Raw genomic sequence first — 21,691 nt, 5'->3', positions numbered from 1 at the left:
AGAAATATAGTACTGCAGTTAAGAACTCATACTCTAAAGCCGGACCACCTAGTTCAAATCCGAGCTCTGTCACTTACTGTGTGACGTTGAGAAAGTTGCTTAAAACATTTTCTGGTTCAGTGTCTCCATCTCAAACATGGAATGGAGAATATTAGTTAATTCATAAGGTTGTTCTGAGGATGCAGTGACAATATATGTAAGGTACACAGAACAGTGCCTGGCCTGGAGAAAACTCATAAATGTTTACTGTTATTATCCATGACAGGGACATAATTATGAAACCGTGACTGCACCGTCTTCCCCAGGCCCCACCTACTTCCTAGGAGGAGATGTTCTTGCTTGTCGGGTTGGCTGCAGGGTTTTCTTGTGTAGAGTTTGAGTCTTCTGGGTGTGAGAGCATCCACCAGGGAACATTCAGACTATATTTCTCAGGGGAGGGTCTATGTCACAAAGAGTTGTGTGTAGGGTGTGTGGGCTTTGGAGACGATGACTGAATGTGTGAGCTGGACAGTCTGTCCGCAGCAAGCAAAAGAGCAGCCATTTAGAAATGGATTGCAGCATGAAGAGAGGACAGGCGTCGAGCAACTGCAGTGACAGAACGGAAAAGCAGGGAAAGGGTAGTTTGAAGAACTTCCATTTAATGTTCTTTGAGAGACAGAATAAAGACTAGAATTAAATTTTGTAATTGCTTTTGATTGTTGGACATCCCTTTCCTTGAATGTGATGCTGTACTAAGACGGAGCCTCATGGGACCCTAGATTTTATAGGGATTTCACAGCAAGTTCTATGCAGACAGCAATTTGAAGCACATGTTTTCAGATTTATAACAGAACAAATGATCACAGAGTGGTAAATGTCACTGAGCAGAGCACACAGCTTTCAAAAAGAACCAGAATACATTCCCTAAGTGATGCACTACAGCCTTTTTAAAAAAATATTTTCACAACAGCTCTCCAGAGCCTTAAAAAAGTTTATTCCCTTTAATGTGGTACTAATTTACACTAAAGGAAAAAAAAGAAACTTTATACACAAGAAGATGCTCATGGCAACATTATTTATAATGGTAAAAATAATGAAAACAACCTCCAAACAACCAAAATAGAGCATGTTGATTTTAGAGAATAAAATAACTTTGTTTAAAATGATAATGATGAAATTTGGGGGAACTTTAGGGAATAATATTGAATGATAAAAGCCCAGAGTACTGATACTAATTCTGAAGCTGTCCACATCCAGCTTAAAGGACACAGAAAACATCACTGCCCATAGAGCAGTGGGCTATGCTTACTGATGCATCCCTGGCTAAGCCACTTGCTTCTCCAAACTCTCAAGCTCCTTTACTTTGCTCAGACGAAATGACTTTATGAGATTAACCCTCATCCAACTAGACTAGCATCTTCAATGCACCCCACCCCCACCCCCCAGTTTACTGAGATCTGGGCTTGGCCTCTCTCATTCTCCTTAATGCTGGTACAGGAATACCAAGGAAAAGCATTTGCACTTCTTCTTCTGGTTCTGAAGCTTGACAAGTTTAACGTTCTCTGACAACTGGGTTCAGAGGGCTAATAAAGCCTTTCACAACACATTTCCTTCAATACCAGTCCCAGCATGTCTGGGACAACACGGAAAGTGCCAGTGCTTTTGTTGAGAGCCTGTGTGATCATCTATAGAATTAAACCTGGTTTTTTATTTAATAAACTTGCAGAAGGGGAGAGAAACATAACACCTTAACCCCACTCATTCATTCACTCACTCACTCATTCATTCATTCCACAAATGAGCCCCAACTATGTGCCAGACACCATTTGGGATACAGATTACAACAAAAGATGCACTGCGAAGGCAGTTCTCATAAAATGTGATGAGTGCCTTGCCAGAGAAAGCAGGGGGCGATGGAGGAGGCACGATTAACCCAGCTTTGAGGAAGGCAGGGAAGAGGACAAAACATCCTGCTTTCATTTAATCTCAATGAATGCAAATCAACTCTGTAGAAAGAAACCTGGGGGAAATGTTAGGAAATTTCACACTCTGTATTCTTGTTTCTAAGCCATATTCTCTCAGACTGTCATGGCACTGGGCAAGTGACATTCTCCTAAACCCAGCTTCCAGCCATCATTTTAATAATGGACACCACAAAAGTAGTTTGTGGAACAAACTCCCCTCAGCAAATAGTGAATGAACTGACAATCTCTGAATGACCACTGCAGGCCAGGCCCTCATACCAACCACTGCTTGTCTTACCAGTTTGATTTTCTCTGTCCTAAATGAAAATATCCTCTCTCTCCATCTCAGTTTGGTTTTAATTTAGCTCTGTGAATGACAGTAGTAGGAAGTGGTTTATTTTGGTTTTAAGTAGAAAGGAAGACATATTTTGTTATTTTTCTAAGGGTAGCAAAGGGCACACTGAATCATCTTCTCTTGCCTGGCATCACATAGTCAACACACTATTTTTATAGAAATATTCATTTTCCCCAATTCTGATGGCGTCCTGAGTAGCCTCCATGGGACAAGTCAGACAGACCACACACTGACACAGCCTTGTCCCAACCACTGTGCATGATCAGGTACCCTCATCTCTCATGGGAAAACTGACAATGCTACTTGCTCCCACCAGGCTGAGACCCTTACAGCTTTGCACAGGACATTTGAGAAGAAAGGGAGCCAACACTGATCTATTTCCATTGTAATCCCACTAGTACCAAAACCCTAACCTTAAAATCTTCAATAAAATTTTGTGAGAAAAGATAATTTTGAAACAGGCAGAGGTCTGCAGTGGGGAACCACTTGAAACAAGTAGTACTAACTTATGGGCCTCAGCTCTCCCCACAGGCAAGTGGGAGTAAGGCAGTCCGGGGAGGGTCAAGAAGGGCAGAGGTTTTGATGTCAATAGAGTAAGACAGGGTTCAGGATGTAGGGAAAGAGAGAGTTCAGCACACCAGCGAATACAGAGGCGCTAGGGAAAGAGGGAGGTGCAGTAGAGAGTAAGGAAAAGCAAAGGATGACGGGACAGATCTGGAGGTGCTTTTGTAGGGTGTCTGGATAAGGCAGGAGCCTGGGGGAAGGGGGAGAACACTTTCAGAGGGCACAGTCAATATAATCAAAGCCCTTGCCAGGCTCCCCCTGACCACGCACAGCCCACCATCCTGGGTAAAGGGGTGTCTGAAGAGGCAGCCCTTTGAAAACTCTCAGGAAGGTGAGTCAGTGGCCTTGCCATGCCGCTTGTCAGCAATTCCAGCTCAGCCAGTCCGGCGCTGATAGGAATCCCTGCCTCTTGGGCCGAGCACCTGCCTCTGAGTTTGAGCTTCCTTTAGGAGCCATGCTGTATGGACGCACATTATTAACGCGCCATGCATGTGGTCAGATGCTCACACCATGGAGGTCATGTGAAAACTGAAGCCATCTGGGCCAGAGCACAGGCTGGTGACCTGTCCTGATGGAGGGGCAGGTAGAATTGGTAGTATTATTCAAATGTTCAGTGGTCTCTCTCTCTAACTCTCTCTCTCTTTCCCTCACAGAAATTCCTTCATTGGTTATGAACAGGGAATTTACTCTGTACATAATAACTGGCTGAGAGTTTCTGAGCAGAGGCAGGTTCTGATCAATATTATGGAGATCATATAAAGCACCTAGAACAGTGCCCAGCAAATGTGTGTTTAATGAAGTCCTAGGTCTATCATCTCTTAGCCGGGTAACCTTGAGTAGGTTACTTAACCTCTTTGTATCTCGATTTCTTGACTCTAAAATGAGGATAAGAAAAATAGCACCAACTTCATACAATTCTTGGGGATTAAATAAAACAATGTAACTTGCCTAGTACATAATGTATATAAAACTTTGTATATGATAGGATTTCAACAAAGTGGTAGTTTAAAAAGTTGTTTCCTCTAAACTCTGTAATACCTTATTTATATATCCATTATGGCACATATTAAATTATATTATAATAGTCTAGGTTTGGAACTCCTTGAGGACAGGAACTTTGTCATTATTCTTCTGATAAAGGGAAAAGCAGTTCAGCTGGCAACTAGGATGCGTGGGGGGGGGGGGGGGGGCGGGGGGGAGGTGGCTGGAAATTGAAACAGAAACCACAACTTGCAGACTGTATTATGACTCACAAAAATAGAAAAATTCTATGAAATCATGACATGCAAGACAAACTAAGTTCAGACTCTTACCCCAAGTTCATTCAGACTCATGGTGTTCTAAGTAAGACCACAAACCAACTAATCTAATAATGATTCCACACAAAGTCATGAGTCCTAAAGATAAGACCACTGATTGTTTTAGCAACTTCCTCCTTGATAAAGTGTGACCAATCGCTAGCCAAGACCATCCTATTACAAACTCCAGTCCTGCAAACTCAAGAGATATTCTTCACTATTTTTCACCTGTTGAAATGCCCTACAGTTTTCCATGGTGTGTGCTCTCCCTCGCTGCAGAAAGCTAACAAACCTGAGTTTATTAGCTATGGTGTATCCCTGGTAGTCTTTGGTGGGTTTTAACACATCTTAGCATGCCAAGGACGTGGCACAACACCTGAGACTAAGCAGGCATTCGTTAAGTTATATCTTTTTATTTGAGAGAAAGGGAGGGAGGAAGAAGTAGAGGGAGAGGGAGAGGGAGAGGGAGAGGGAGAGGGAGAGGGAGAGGGAGAGAGAGAAAGAGAGAGAGAGAGAGAGAGAGAGAGAGAGAGAGAGAGAGAGAGAGAGAGAGAGAGAGAGAGAGAGAGACCAATTTGTTATTCCATTTATTGGTTGCTTCTGACTGGAAATCAAACCCACAGCCTTGGGATAAATTGTATCTTGAACAAAAGAATAGAGTAACGAGACTCTTGCTTTTGTAATGTATGAGTTCTAAAGATAATTCTAAAAAGAGAGTTTCAAAAAAATATTAGGGGCCACATCAAGTGCCTCGAGGGGCCTAGGTATATAATTTTCTGAAACATACTTTCAAAACCATCCACAACTGACAACACGTAATCACGACTGCTGATAAAAGCCAGCCTTAGTGCTCTGCATTTGTACGCCTCAAGTACAGTCCCTGCTCTATAGGAACTGATTCACTGAGGACACCGATGGACAAGCAAGTGGACGCGGCCTGTGTTCCCACAGCACCTAGCAGAGCCCTGCCCCTAGCAGTTGCTCACAGAAGTGCCTTCATCGGTTACGGACAGGGAGTTTACTCTGTACATAATAACTGGCTGAGGGTTTCTAAGCAGAGGCAGAGTCTGATAAATATTATGGTCGAGGAAACTTACTTTCTGAGCACAAGGAAATACTATGAGCAGACAGCTTTGCAGAAGGTTATCTCGATAACCAGGCCATTGGCCACGAAGGTAACAATGGAAAAGGAAATGACTCTACCTTGCAAGGCTAGCCACCATGGGGATTAACTGAACTTGAGGGAGCATGGAAGGCAGCAGAGTTAAAGATGCATCCATGTTTGCCACCACAGTGATTTGGAAAACGATCTTGACACTGATAGCATAGCTTTGAAGGATAGAGACTATCTTTACATTAGTGCTAATGCCTATTATCATGGGTTCTTAACTTAGGTTAAAGCAAGCTAGCAGGACATTGCATTAATCACTACGTACCTGCTCTAATATCTTGTACCAGTCAAATCAATCATGACAAAAAGGTCTTTGTATTCACTTAGAGTAATTAACTATCGCAGATTATTGATTCTAGCTACTCAAAGAGATGATATTCTCTTCATAAAGCATGATTGACAGATTGTTCTTCTTTAGCTTTGCTCAAAATTGCAATTTAACTCATTTATGCTACGAGAGTCAAAGATCCTTGAACTTTAAACCAACTGACCACAAGAATGAATAGTTTCTGACCAATTTTTGACCTTTCTACTTAACATTTTTCATGATATAAAGAGATCAGCCAATATGGCGGAAGACCAAGCCAGGCTGGACATTGTCTAAGCTAGGAAAAAGGCAACACAGTCAAGATTAATAACAGTGCAAACTAACTAACTGATGCAAATAAATAAATGTCATACTTTTAAAGAGCATGATGAAGGTAGCTTTGCCCAAGAATCCATCACAAATATGAAAAGGAAAGGGGGCTTAACTAGGACAAAAATATCACAGCAAAAATGAGACTGATAAGCTCCCACTGCATCATATTTAAATACTGGATGGAAAGTATTTCAGAGAGTCCACTAGGACAAGGGAAATCGAATATGAATTTCCCCTCCAAGAATGCAGTCTTCCAGCCACTGTGAATTTGTCACTTTCTAAGAAGCCCTGGCTAAAGAGACCATTTTCAGGGGCCTCCACTGGAATTGCTATAGCCAGTCTATTTTCAGCTCCACTTCTCTGAGCCGCCCAGCAAAAATTCTTACATGATCCTGGGGTCAGGTTTGGTTAAAGTAGCGAGAGCGTGCAAGATTGTTTCGCTTTTATTTTTCAACGGGGGGTGTGGACTAGAGTGGATGTTTTCCCAGAAGTGAACCTTACTACCACCTGGTTATCTGGGTCTATTTTCATTAAGTAATTCATGCACAAATAATCACTGCACAACTGAAAATGATTATTTAGTAATTACATTTAGCTCCAACAGAAACAAGCCATTAAGAAAATCAGAGCATACATGTTATGATGGTCATTTTTAACTCTGAAAATGCCAATTGGGGCAACCAATAACACCAGCTATGCTGGTCCCCCTCCCTCGGGGCCCCTGGAGGTTAAATTCAGGCTTTGCATTAGGTTGAAGGTCAACACATTTCTTCTGATACCGTGAGGATAAGAAAACTCAAGATAATGGGGTCTTTATGCACTAAAACTTCAGAACAAGCTAGGGGAATAGTCAGTTTTTAAAAACAGTAAAACTGGTCCTTTAAAAATGGCTGCTCTCGTTAATGTAATGCAGCAGTTTGCATTTCCTCCAAGCTTAATGTCACAATTATTTGGCGAGCTTCACAGCAATGGACCATTTTGCTGGTTATTCACCATCAACAACACTCCCAACCATACTCCACCCTCTCCTGCCCCCATGTCATCTATACTCTAGCTTCCTGTTGGGTTTGACTAATGGGGGCCCCAGCCACAGATGGGGTGCTGTTTCCCCTAGGTCTCCTTGTTTCACTGCAGTGTCTGAAAACAGCTATGTCCCTTCCCAGCGCTGGCTTCTGTCAAGTGGCCCTTCCTCCATGATCACAGCGCCCACTGCACCCCACCATTTGCTACTCTTGCCCCTTTGGCCTGGGGATGGCAATGACTTCCCTTTGCTGCTAGTCCTGGATACTGGACCATCCCTTGCTTGTTCCTGTAACCCTGCCCACAGGTGCAGCAATGGTCCCCCTCATTAAATTCTCTTCTTTCAAACCCTCAGAGGTCGATTCCGTTTCCTGCCAAGATCCCAATGCAACCGCTTTGCAAAATAAATATAGAAATGCTTGCTTCCTGACTGAGGACAGAGAGCAAACACAAAAGACCAGCATCTATGAAAAACATGCCCGAACACAGCAAACCTCCATCAAGCTTTCTGTTTTGGCAAACAACATATTTAATGTAAAACTTAATATAAAAAATAGCAAAACACAACTAATATTCCTCCTTCTAACACCTACTTCTTTTTTGAAAGGAGGGAGAAAAAATCTCACTTCTTCCTCACCATCAAAACAAACAAATAAACAAAAACCAACCAGGCCAGTGTGGTTCTGTGGTTGAGTGTCAACCAATGAACCAGGAGGTCATGGTTTAATCCCTGGTCAGGATACGTGCCTGAGTTGTGGGCTTAATCCCCAGTAGGGGGCGTGCAGGAGGCAGCCAGTCAATGATTCACTCTCATCATTGACATTTCTCTCTCCCTTCCTCTATGAAATCAATAAAAATATATTAAAACAAAAACAACCATTGGATAAAACCCAGGAAAGCCCAGTTCTAAAGACTAGTGATTCTTCTTAAGTCATATGGATGCTTGAGAAAAATGAGCTTTTTTCCATTCTCATTCTTTTGCAAGTACAAAAAGAAAGGGAACATTTTCTAAATTTTCTTCTCTGGCACCCAGAATTTAATTCGTGATACTGCAGGAAAGATAAAGATATCTGTCGTCTTTCAAAAACTAGAGTCAAATAACAAAACAAACAAAAAAGCACTGTTTTATCCAAATCATACAAGGTGGTATATGACACTCTTAAAACCCGTTATCACTCTGAGACTATATCTCAGATGGTCCTTTTTGTTCTTCAATCTGGATATCTATTTATTTGACTGGAGGCCACAGTGCTCTTTATATCATTAACCCACCAAAGGATATTTGTTGGATTTGCAACAAGTTGACTAATTGTATAGTTTCCAAGGCTACATGTAATGTTTTCATTGGACTCCCCCTTTTTTCAGTAAGCCATGGCCCCCTAATAACACAGTAGCTATGAATTAATAAGCAAAGCACACGTTTTAAACTGGGCACAATGAACGCATCAGGCTCTCTCTCCTGCTTTGTGCTTTAACAGGGTGCTGGTTATTCTCACCTTAACCCCTTCCTTAATCCACTCTCCAGATCCTCTCTCCACTCTCCTCTCCCTCCTCTGTGCCCTCAGTTCCACCAATGGGAGGCTCTAGCAGGAGAGTCGGGGAAGCGGAGATGAAGACCCTAGCTAGCCTGACTTCCTCCACATCCCCCGCACCTGGGGGTTCTTGGAAGTTCTGGCAGTGGCTGGATCTCCAACTACACGTCCCTCACTACTGCTCCCCTGGCTGGCTGACTCCTGCTCTTCTCGCCCTGTCCCAAACAGTGAAAGCTTTTCAGTGCTGCAAGTTCCTGGCTGCCTTAATATCCCTTATTTGTTCCTTTCACCCTGCCTACACCTCTGTAAATAGCACTTTTTCTAAATTCTCTCTGACTCCTTTAGAGTGTGCCTTCTGTTTCCTGCTGTCCCTGACTGATCAGAGCATGATGTGGGATGACAAACACAAGGTACCACTCGGGCAAGGGGCGATCCTCCAGCACACGCTTCTTAGCCCTGGACAGGTGTGCCCAGGGTCTGTCCCTGCCTTTGGAAGAGCGATGGGTGTAGAATTCTAGTGTCTGAGAACCACCTGGGGAGATTCAAGGCAAGACTAAGAAACTATCATAGGTCCAAGGAGACTAAGGGTCATGATGACAAAATGTAAAGTGATGTTCTGGATTGAGCAGGAAAAGGATGTTAGCGGAACACTTGTGAAATTCAAATGAAGTCTGTAGCTTAATATTACGCACTGATATTAATTTTGACAAATATATTCTGGTTATATAAGAAATTAACACTAGGGGAAGCTAGGTGAAGCGAATATTGGAACTTTCTATACTATCTTTGCAACTTTTCTGTAATTATAAAATTACTAGAGGCAAAAAAAAAAAAATTTACTATAGGCCCAGTGCACGAAATTTGTGCACAGGTGGGGTCCCTAGTGACTGCCAGCTGCTGGCCAGGGCCTCCCTTCCTGCAGTTGGCCGGCTGGTCCCACCCCCTGGTCGAACTCCCGGTCGAGGGGACAATTTGCATATTAGGCTTTTATTATATAGGACTGCAAAATAAAATGTTTATTTATTTATTTTTTTTAAAAAAGCAGATTCCCAGACCCTGCATAAGGCCCTCTCCCCTTTCTCCCAAGAATCAGAATTTCATCAATGGATACTCAAGCACGTGGTTTGAGAACTAAACCTTGAGAAGCCCCTAGGATTTGGAAACTATTGGTTCTGGTTGAGATAAGGATGGAAATAATTATTCGCTGATGCTAAATTACAGCATAATTACTTCACTTTAAAGAAAGGAACTGATTGAAGCTTTGTCAAAGTTCACCTTCTATTCTAGTTAATTAGAATGATTCATCCCTTGAACAGACCAGTCGCTGCATTTAGTTTCTTGCATAAAAACCTTGACGAGGTGCAGGTAATTATAGTACCAAACAAAGGAGCGACAGTTCTTCCACGTCCTCCTCCCTCTGAAACCAAGGTTTCTGCAATGCGTGTCTTTCCTTTCCCCTAACTCTGAGTTTCTAAGAAGGCGGGGCCAAGCTGACCTCTGGATAGTGATTTTCTCAGCCATGGCGGGGTGTTCTGTCTCTCTATGCTGAATTTAAGCTCTCAGAAAGCAGGAGCTCTATTTTCCATCTCGTCTGTATTTTTCAACAGCTCAGTTCAGTGTTGTTCACCCTTTACTTTGATGGAGAACAACCTGCGCTCTTCACTCTGCCCATATCTTTGCCTATTTATTGTAAATATCATTCTTATGTTCAACATTTTCTATGCCACTGGAATGCGATACAAGGGGTTAGGTAGATATGTTGGCATTAGTATTGCTCATTTATTAACAAAAATGTTAACTGAGCAGCTACTATGTATTCTAGGCACTGGGGCTATAATGATGAGTAAATGCCTTCAGGGAGCTTAAAGTCAAAGCAGGAGACAGACGATTAAGCAGCTAATTATCAAACCATCTATAGATCCTCCCTTACCACCCTCACACTTTCCATTGTGACAGAGCAACTCGACTCTGAGTCCGGAACAAGAAAAGTAGGCACTAATTCCAGGCCCACTTCCTGGTAAGAACTTGTTTTAAAGGAGGCATAATTTTTCTGACCCTCAATCCCCTCATTAAAAAAAAATGGGCATTAAAAAAAATTCATCTCTCTGCCTTAAGGAAGTTGTTACAAAAATGGATGCAAAAATGCTTTGAACCCTGCAAAGTGTATACAGGGTGGGGCAAAAGTAGGTTTACAGTTGTCTGTATGGAAAATAACACAATCTCTCTATATAAAAGCCTAAGTGACCAAATGAGCAAAACGACCGAAAGACCAGTCAACCAGTTGCTATGATATGCACTGACCACCAGGGAGCAGAAGCTCAATGCAGAAGCTGCCCCCTGGTGATCAGTGCACTCCCACAGCCAACCTACCATGACCGGCCAACTTCCCGTGGTCCCTCCCTCCCTCCCTCCCCGCCCCCCCCCCCCCCCGCCCTGATTGGCCCCAATCACCAGCTAGGCCGAGGTACCATACCTAGGCATGAATTCATGCACCAGGCCTCTAGTATTTAATAAATAATAATGCAAGAATAAACTCTGTGCTTCATGTACTCACAACTCTAAACCTACTTTTGCCCCACCGTGTCCATATGTCAAGCAATAGAAATGAATGCCTTAAATAGTCCCTGCCTACTAACTCTAAAGCTAAAAGTGAGTGGTTCAGTGGCCTTGCCATTAAGCAGAAATTTCAGACAATAAGACTTCATAAAAAGCAATCCTTTCAAAGATCTAAGCTCTGCTGCTTTGGAGTTAGTGATTGCTGCGAATTAGATTAACATCAAAGAACTGTTTGGAAGAAGTTGCATAGGAAGAAAGCAGGCCTGCCATTTTATTGAAGGTGGACCCATTTTCTCTCCCCTCTCCCTGAATACAGAAGAGCTCAGTTACTTCAACTCTTCTGTGAAATTCAAAGCAATTTCTTAGCTAGTGCCATTCACATTTCTATTTTATACACAAAGAAGCTTCCAGATCGGAGATGAAAGGAGAGCTGCTGCGAGTCAGTGCCGCGGCATATAAACCAGTGAGCAGCTTTCAGCAAATATCTTAAAAAGATAATGCTTGGGAGAAGTTTTGAAATCACATTTGCTGTTTCAGATAAATGCAGTGTCTATTCTCAGCTTCTAAAGTAGAAAATGTTCTATCAGAGCAGTTTCCCATCTTTCTGTCTGGAGAACTCGATGAGCTAAGGGCCCTCTTTGGATGCCATGGTAACCGCATGATTCTGGTCAGGTCTGTTGTGTCTGGGGCACAGCTTAAGGAAGATGTTACCTAAGAAAGCATGCATTAGAGGCACTGCTGGTATGTATGACATATTCACATCAGGTGCACATATACCTATAAGCCTCTACTGTGTCCCAGCCCTGCCTGGGCCAGCACTTGGGTAACCAGGAGAATGTAAGACACCACTGCAAAGAACTCACCACGGTGGTGCCCAGGCAGCAGCAAGCTAATTACAAAATATACAAGAATATATAGAAATGATATCGTAAAGTTTTAGCTTTCACGCCAAAATTAAAATTTTTATTCTCTCGTTTCTGCTGTGACTTCAACTGTGGAAGCCTTTAGTGATTTTTTTAAAGCTAAATATAAACATGAGAAAAAGTTGAATGTTGAGCAGAAGAGCAGTAGTAGGATCAGAAAGAATAAGTTACTCATTTGGGCCTTTAAATGCACTTAGCCTGAAAAATCATGAAGAGTGAAAGGAGAACTATTGGTCTATGGGAAGGAACATTATTTTTGGCTTTAAACCACATCCAGAATGTGGGATTCTGAAGACTCCCCAAGCTGTCTCCCCAGACTGTCTCTCTGAGATAATACTTTCCCTTCACCTGAAAGTAAAGAACAAATGTCAAATGGTGGGGACTTCCTTTTCATCATAGTGTGTGTGTGTGTGTGTGTGTGTGTGTGTGTGTGTGTGTGTGTTTGTGTGTTCACAAGACCACTAGATTATAGCATGAACCAATGAATGCCTCAATTATTTCTACATACATGAAAAAAAATTGTCATTGACCCCAAATGATCTTCACCAAGCCCACAGGTGAGCTGACTTTCTTCAGGAAATATTTAGGGAGCACGTGCTATGAGCATCTGAACCAGGAGCTGAAAGAAACACAAAGGAAATGTCGTGCCGGGTCCTTTTTTACATTTTCACTGAAGAGACAAGACAGACCCAACAGGAAAAGTCAATCTGTATCTCTCGCCTCTTACTCCCTCTCTGTTTCTTCAATGACTTCATGGAGATCTCCAGTCTTTGGCCTCCACCTACCCACCATGTCCTATAAGCATTTTCTCCATCTTCAAGATTCAAACTCACACACACACACACACACACACACACATGCACGCACCTTGGCCTCCCTTCCTTCTGAGACACTTACGGTCTCTCCAAAAAGCCCTCGATATCTTTGTCCTCTTGTCTTTCCAACCCTAGATAATCCTGTATTCTGTGTTCTCTGCTCCAACACTGCACACACCTGGAGAAAAGCCATGAAAGCACATAGATGACTTTAAGGAGGCCTGAGGAAAGGACCACTGGAGAATGCTGATCTCCCAATTCCAATGTAAGTTCCTCAACGGCAAGGACTTAGCTTTGTGAAGCCTGAGGCACCCTAGCAGGCTCAATAAATCCCGTTAGCAATGAATTCATACCAAAAACAAGAAATTAGAAAAGATAGACTCATTCCACAAATAAACTGATCTTTGAAAATTCCACACATTGTTTATGTGCAAATAATCACAGCCATTCTAAGCAAAGCATTTCAAAAAGTAGCCTTGGAAAGAAATGCCCCTTAAAAATAGCTGGTAAAAGCCCTAACTGGTTTGGCTCAGTGGATAGAGCGTCAGCCTGCGGACTGAAGGGTCCCAGGTTCGATTCTGGTCAAGGGCATGTACCTTGGTTGTGGGCACATCCCCAGTAGGGGGTGTGCAGGAGGCAGCTGATCAATGTTTCTCTCTCATCATTGATGTTTCTAACTCTCTATCCCTCTCCCTTCCTCTCTGTAAAAAAATCAATAAAATATGTTTTAAAAAATAGCTGGTAAAAGTGATTCTGTGGCCTCCAGAGTTGTAAAGCTCTTCAAAGTTATTTTATAATTCAGAATATTTTGTAACTTAAGTTTGTTCCTCCTGTTAATTCAAGCAATGTAGTAAGATCTCACTTACTATACCACCCCTAAAACATCACCAAATCGGAGCCAGCCTCAAGTCATAGTTGTATTTTTCCCAAGGGAAAATGCAAGGCTCTCTCTGTGTGAGCCAGAAAGACAAATACCAAAGGAATCCTGAAACACCTTGCTTCAGAGAGAAGAGAGCAGGGCAACGCCCCTGTGAGGTGTGAACTTTCAGGGGGCCTTGCTGCCTGACCAGGGACCTGGGGGTGGAGAATGCCCTTCCTCACACCAGTGGCACACCTGTCTCAGCGCTGAGGGGGGCCACAGCTCAGGCTGTGATCCTCACACCAGCGTCCCAGGAACAAACCCAAATGCCGCCTGATTCTCCTACAAATGTAATAATGTCTGACAAGAGGCTGATTGGACAGCACACGGTGTCATTTCCTCTAATTAAGGAACACTCGAGAAAACCAAAATAGCACAAAGCACTGTCAGCAAAGCAATCAGCAGCAACAATTAGCTGTCAACTCACAGTCCGGAGCTGAGCCTGTGTAGGGAGCAGGGATGGTTGTCACCGGGTTCCAAATCACCGTGACAGCAGGAGTCAAGGATAACAAGCTGAGCAGAGAAGCCAGAGCCCACTGCAGGCCAATGGCACCAGCCCCTCCGGTAAGGAGAGCTGCAGGTGTGTGTGTGTGTGTGTGTGTGTGTGTCTGTGTGTGTGTGCGCACGCAGAAATTCAGGGAGACCCCGTGAAGAATCCTGCAACAAGCAGCTGGATGTCGGACTGCAGCCCATGCTGTTTGTTTATTCACCCAACTCACCCTTCTTCTCCACCTGGAACAATCTACGCACTCTTTAAAATCTATAAGCAGTTCATCTCCATTAAGTTGGAGGGCTTCACAATTTCAACAGGTGAATTCTCCCTTGTCTCAGTTCCCAGATCAGATTACCATATCTACTCCAAGGTCATTAACAGCAGGAGTTGGAGAAAATATACGAAGAAGCAAAATAACACAATCGTCACAATATGGAATAATCTTATATAGTAAAGAACTAATATGCTAGTTTGACAGAAGACCTTCTAGAATTACTAGTGGACAGTCTCTCCATCCCAGCATTCCTTCCTGGCACATAAAACAAAACTGTTTATCTCTTTAAACTATTGGAAGGTGACTTCTACCTGCCCCTACAGCCCTTCATTCCTCAAGGGAGTAACTTCATGAATTGTTTAGACTAAGTAAAGGGAAATGCATGGAGGTAGGTCTAGGAACCCTCCCTTTTCTCTATTTCTGGCCTCAGTAGCATGTCTTTTTCTTTTCCATGAAAGAAGATTTCAGCAATAAGTATAACAGAAGACCTGATTATAGCTGATCCTGTCCATAATTTGAGCTCATTCTCTCATTCAGGGTCACTGGGAATAAAGCTGATATTTAGCTCCCTATCTGTCTGATGTCTGCATTTAGTGCTCCATCCAGAGCAAACCCAGCCCTGATCTCTTTTGCAGCAGCAATAGGCTCAACTCAAAGACACATTTCCGAGCCTCCTTTGCAGCTAACAGTGACCATTAAAATTAAGGCAGGAGTCACTGGCGCCAGGCAACCAGGATAACTCTTTACCTGGACTGACTCGGGTGGGAGACATGACCTTGTGCCCTTCTCTGTCTACCTGCTCAGGACATAAGCATGAAGGTCCCACGTTGAACAAGGTATGTTAGAACAATTTAATGATATTGCCAGAACTCTGCTTTTTATGTCTCTCACTAATGGGGGTGGTTGGGTGAGATTCAAAACACTTGGGCACAAAAGCAAAAGGAAAGACAAGAAGAAAGCAGGCTCTGTAATCCAGCCATCATGCCTGGCATTTTCTTTATGGTATCAAAGGAAAGAGGAAAGGGTATGAATTGGGATAAACATGAAATTAATCTTTATTGAAAGTTGAGAGAAAAATGGAGAAAACTAGAATTCTCAAAGTTGGTAAGATTCAAAAGTGGAGGGTTTCCTGGCAAGAACCTTTGCAGAGGACTGGGCACTCATCAGAACCCTTTGGGCCAGGATCTGAAGCATCCATAGAAGCCTCGGTGAGGAGCCTGCTGCTTGAGCTGAAAACAAGGTGGAGAGGAAGACAAAACTGCCCCTGGGAGGCAGGCTTCACGGGTCTAAGAAATTCCTTATAAGAAGAAGCAACCGAAAAATTACTGCTATGAGAAAGAGTTGAGGTTTTTGAGTCCTAGGAATGCAAAGGTCAAAGAAGAATTTGAAAACAAGAAGCTTTAAATATGCACATCAATGATAACTGTTGAATTCAATTCAATAATTTAACTAAAAATGCATTTAAATGCCTTAATTTTGTGCACTATATCCTAATTTATTCTTAAAGTAGGGTTACCTTCACAATATTTTGACTTTGAAAGATTCTAATCTCATTATTAAAAGCACAGTTAACTAAAAAAGAAGAAAAAGAAACACTGCTTCTATAAAACATTACTTCTCAAAGATTCAAGTGCAAAGGAATCCCTACCAAGGCCTCAAATTCAAAATACATATTATTTTAAAATATCTATAATTCATTGAGAAAGACATTTCAACAAGGGAACTCAATTTTTTTCCAAAAGACTTGAATAAACACTTCATTTTTTTACGGCTTAAAAGGGCTTTTCACAAAATAAGATACCCAAATGATCAATTAACATGTGAAAAAATACCCAACTTTATTAATCTACAGGAAGTACTAGTTAAAACTACAATATGATACTACTGCACACCCACCACTAGAGCTTAAAGGAAAAATCAAGCAAACAAAAGCAGAAAAATGTCTTATATTGGAAAGGACATGAGAAATCAGAACCCTTATACACTCCCGGTTGGCATGTAAATTTTAAGTGAATAAAACTTTTTTGAAAAAGTGTTTGAGAGTATCTGCTGAAGCTGAACATATACCTATCCCATAACCCAAAAAAAATTCCACCCTACATGCATATCCATCAGAAATATGTGTGTACCACCAAAAATAAAACTCACCAAGCTGACTCAAGAATAGATAGAAAACCTAAACAAATCACAAATTAAATCAGTTGGTAAAAAAAAAAAAAGTCTTCCTTCAAAGAAAACACCAGGCCCAAACTGTTTTCCTCTCATTAACTGTACATTTAAGTAGCAAGTAATTCCAATATTTTGAAAACTGTTCCTGACAAGGAGAATACCAAAGAGAAACATTTTATCCAACCTCAGGACTAAAACTTAGCAAACTAAGTCTAGCTGAGTTTAGAAAAGATAATCCATCATGATTTTATGTCAGCAATGCAAGGTAGCTTAACATTAGAAAATCAATTAATGCAAATTAGCATGAACAGATAACGGATAAAAGTTATTTGATCATATCAGTAGATTAGAAAGCATTCAATAAAATTAACATCAAGTGAGCTGATTTATTTTTAAAAACTAGAAATAGAAGAGAAACATCTTAATCTTATATAGAGTAATAGATTATTATTAAAGCACCTTCATCAAATGATGTACCATAATTGATTTGATATAATTCGCCCACCAATGGATATTTATATTCTCTCCTCTTTGTTGTGTTTGGCTATTATAATTTATGCTGTGAGGAACATCTCTGTGCATATTGATCAAATTGCCTAACCTCTCTGTGTCTCAATTTCCTCATGTATAAGATGAAAATAAAATAGTGCATTAACTCCCAGGGCTATTGCAAGGATTAAATAAAATGATGGGTGAGGTCATAGCAAGTCTTGGGAGAAAAGCAGTGTTTATAAATCTGAGGAAAACATTTTCTGTATTTACCTGGTAGAAGATCTCTCAAAGCACTTGAAGGCTCCAGTCAGAAGAAGTCACTCTGTCAAAAATAAAGGCAGTTATTGTCTTAGGTGATCAGAAACTAAGAATATAATATCGCGGGAAGCAATCAGAGACGAGGACTATTAACTTGCTCCAGGGTTCCTTTGGATCACTTGATATCTTCTGCCCATCCCAGCTTCCATCCCTCTGATCAATTAGGAAGGATTACTGCCATGCTCCCTCTGTCTGCCCCTGCTCTACAGCACAGTGGCCAGAGTGATAATGCTAAAAGATGAGCATGGCACGCCACACCCCTCCCAAAACCCTTTCCGCAACTTCCCCTTACCCTTGGGAGAAAGGCCAAGCCTTGCCATGACTTTTAAGGCCCTTGACCATCTGATGCCCACCAACTTCTCCAGCCTTGTCTCTCATCTCTGCACCACTGTGTGAGCTCCAGCTACACTGGACTTCCTTCAGCTCATCACTCCCTGCCACCTCCCAGCTTTCATACACACTGCTCCTCCTGCCAGGACTACCCTCCCCCTTCCCCACTCACCTCCCTCCGACCAACTCCTACTTATCCTTCCACTTTCCTCCTAAAAGTAACTCCCTCAGTGAGGCTGTCTGCTCCCTTGACCACCGTAAGCTCCCCTATTTACACTTCCAAAGATGCCAACACAACTTCTTCTGTCACATCATACATCAATATAGCTTGTCTTCCCTGTAAGCCCAGGGATCATGTCTGTTTTGTTCACAGCTATAGCCTCATGCCTAGCCCAGCATTGGTCTCACAGTAGATGCCTAATAAATATTTATTGAGTAAAATAATTAGCAAACTCATTCTTCAGTCCTAAGCTTTCCAACTCATCTTTTAATTCATACTAATAATTTAATAGGCTTCCTACTTCACTATCAGATTTCACTGGTGATCAGATTCACCTATTGTAAGAGACAATGCTATTTTATATGACACTCAGAAAGAAAAAAAATGGCTGCAAATTAAACTGTCATACAACACTAAGGTTAGAACATTTATTTTATATGCACTGAAAGAGCTCTGGTAGGATTATTTAGACATGGATTTTAGTGTGTGCATTAAAAAGAAAAAAAATGCAATAAATTAATTAGGTACTTCAGTTTAATTTGGTTTACGTATCACATTCCGAACCCACTTTCCTAAATCACTTTTGACACAAGATTCAACAACTGTGTTTTTCTACACAATATTACCCACTATGCCACCAAGAACTTTAGTGATGCTACATTACTTAAAAGAGTGCTCAAGTATTATACTTGGGATTTTCTTCTAAGCTTCTGACACCTTTCCACAAGGCTTGATGTTGGCAAGAAAATCTTACTAGGTGTCAACGGAAGATTTCAGTCAAAACTTAGGACTCACATTCCTTCCTCAGATCGTCATCAAATGGATCTCTGACTGAAACCATAAGGGGTCTCAGTTGTCTTGCGACCAAGTTCCATGTATGAACTACCAAGTTCAAGTTCAAACATGTGTAAGCAATGCAACTACAGCACAATGAAATCTGACCAATTACAATAAAAAATGCTTTTGGTTGTACCACACATTTGGTATCAGAGTATTAAAATGTGAGAAAAACGGAGTGCTCAACCCAGGAGAGGTAGTGTCTGTGGGGATCCTGGTGCTGTCCCTTCAGCTATCTCCCTGGAGCCACAGGGCCCAGTCTCTCCTCACAGGCTCTGGTTCACTCCACCCTCCCATCACTGGAGCCAGGAAGTGAGTCTCGGTGGGAGCTCCACATGACCAAGAACTTGTGGGCAACCCGTGGCAGCTGAGGGTCGATTCTACGCCACAACCAGAATGAAACTGAAGCCCTCACTCCTATAACCACAAGGGACCGAATGAGGCACGACCTTGAATGAACTTAGAAGCTGACCTTTGCCCATTCGAGGTCTCACATAAGACTGCATCCCTGGCCCACCCCTTCACTGCAGCCTCATAAGACCTTAAACAGAAGACTCAGCTAAGCCATGCCCAGACTCTTATGCCACAGAAACTGCATGATAAAGATGTGTGTGGTTTAAGTGCTAACTTAGTGATAGTATTGTTTTGCAACAATAAATAACTAATATAGGGAGTGAGAAACCAGACAATTAGAATTGTACGAGCTACGTCTAAAATAAGTCAGTAATTGCACCTGAGGATTTCACCTGTGAGAAAAGTGCAGGGGCTTTATGACATCTACTCTCTACATTATGATTCTTTACTGTTTCTGTTCTCAGTTGTATTCCTAACAATTGCCCAGAGAAGTAACCCAGTTAAGACAGTACTAATATACTTCTCTTTACTTAGCAAAGCAGAACCTATTTGTGTGCAACAGGCAGTTTCTTTAAAAGCATCATATGAAAGACATCACAGCAACCATTGTCCAAAAATGTCTCTTCAAGTGGCTTGTCACAGTGTCTGAAAAACTCCCACTAAAGAACCATTCTTCTGGAAATAAAGCCATGTATCTTTAGAGATATTCTTTGAAAATGAAAATATCCCAATGAAGAAGCATAACACATTAGATCATTATCCTCTACCAATAACCTTTGCTGATTTAATTTACCATATAGTCCAGTGATGGTGAACCTTTTGAGCTCAGCGTGTCAGCATTTTAAAAAACCCTAACTTGCCAAAACCGGTTTGGCTCAGTGGATAGAGCGTCGGCCTGTGGACTGAAGGGTCCCAGGTTCGATTCTGGTCAAGGGCATGTACCTTGGTTGCGGGCACATCCCCGGTGGGAGATGTGCAGGGGGCAGCTGATCGATGTTTCTCTCTCATCAATGTTTCTAACTCTCTATCTCTCTCCCTTCCTCTCTGTAAAAAAATCAATAAAAATGTATTTAAAAAAAAAGAGTTAGCTTTAAAAATAAATAAATAAATAAATAAAATAAAAAATAAAAAACCCTAACTTAACTCTGGTGCCGTGTCACATATAGAAATTTTTTGATATTTGCAATCATAGTAAAACAAAGACTTATATTTTTGATATTTATTTTATATATTTAAATGCCATTTAACAAAGAAAAATCAACCAAAAAAATGAGTTCGCGTGTCACCTCTGACACGCGTGTCATAGGTTCACCATCACTGATATAGTCACTGCCCTAACAAAGCTTTAAGGAAATGGTCATGAAATAGTCTCATTCTCTCTCTCTCTCTCTCTCTCTCTCTCTCTCTCTCTCTCTCTCTCTCACACACACACACACACACACACACACACACACTCATTCACTTACACCTGGTCAGAGGCATGAACAGAAATTCTGGCTCCTCACATGTTGGAGTGGGGAGATGAGCGCACAGGCGCTGGGCTGAGAGAAGATGGGGGCCATCAGCTCGCACTCCTGCAGCTAAGCCCAGGCACAGGTGCTTCCACCCTGGAGGAAGGGGGCATTTCCTGACTTCCGCTGGCCCAGCCATGCCCCGTGAGCAGTCCTCCCAGAGGAGACGCCTAACTACTCTTCTGACCTATTCAAAGACGTCTTGCTTCTTTCGTGTGGTTAAAAAGTAACACAACCCTGCTTCTTCACCCATTTTTGCGGCGTAGCAGTGCTGTTAACTGCTGTCCCCGTGTTGGACAGCAGGTCTCTAGGGCTGACGTCATCCTGCAGAACTGACACTTCACAGCCATTGAGTAGCACTCCCCTCACTCCCTCCTCCCAGCCCTGGCGACCAGTCTCTGCTTCTAGGAGCCTGACTACTTCAGACGCCTCGTGTACGTGGAACCACGCAGGACTGGCTCATCCACCTAGCATAACAACCGCAGGGCTCACCCACGCTGTTGCATGTGTCAGGGTTACCTTCATTTCAGGCTGAAAAATGTTCCATGGTATGTACATCCCACATAAAACACCATCCTTAAGGAACAACTTTTCAAATAAATGTATGTCTTTTAGAAACATGCCATCACGCTAGACCAGAGCGGACTGTAGTGCCAGAGGTTTCCTCCTCCCCGGACAAGTGTTCGGGGTCACAGGGTCTCCTCTGTGCGACTCAGCTGTGGCTGGGAAAAGGAGGAGGAGAGGGACGCCATTGGAAAAGCCAGTGGCCTCTCTGGGCCTCAGTTTCCTCATCTATAAAGTGGTCATATTGAACTAGATGACGTATCAGTTCAAGGTCTCAGTAGGAAAGAGATGAGACACTCAAATGGGAGCTTTGATAAGGGGATTGTTACAAAGCATGGACCAGCTTAAGGAAACCACCAACCGATGGTGAAATGGATGCCTCCCACTGGCCAA

General features: G+C 42.3%; 1 protein-coding gene across 7 annotated transcripts in view; it reads right to left on the bottom strand.

Annotated features, from left to right (window-relative positions):
- Nucleotides 1-21,691, bottom strand: part of NCALD (neurocalcin delta) — a 300,236-nt gene that overhangs the window by 201,771 nt on the left and 76,774 nt on the right. For 5 of the 7 annotated variants that reach the window (XM_059672040.1, XM_059672031.1, XM_059672036.1 and 2 more), the window contains exon 2: nt 17,435-17,486. The gene's annotated coding sequence lies outside the window, so the exon portion shown is untranslated. Of the gene's footprint in view, nt 1-17,434; nt 17,487-21,691 lie in introns of those variants that run through there. The other 2 variants (XM_059672039.1, XM_059672037.1) reach the window with 2 other exon arrangements.

Source organism: Myotis daubentonii, chromosome 17 (genome assembly GCF_963259705.1).
Source record: "Myotis daubentonii chromosome 17, mMyoDau2.1, whole genome shotgun sequence".
In the NCBI taxonomy this organism is placed as follows: Eukaryota; Metazoa; Chordata; class Mammalia; order Chiroptera; family Vespertilionidae; genus Myotis; species Myotis daubentonii.
The sequence above is the reverse complement of the archived record's forward strand: the minus strand, read 5'-3'. Positions and strand labels throughout refer to the sequence as shown.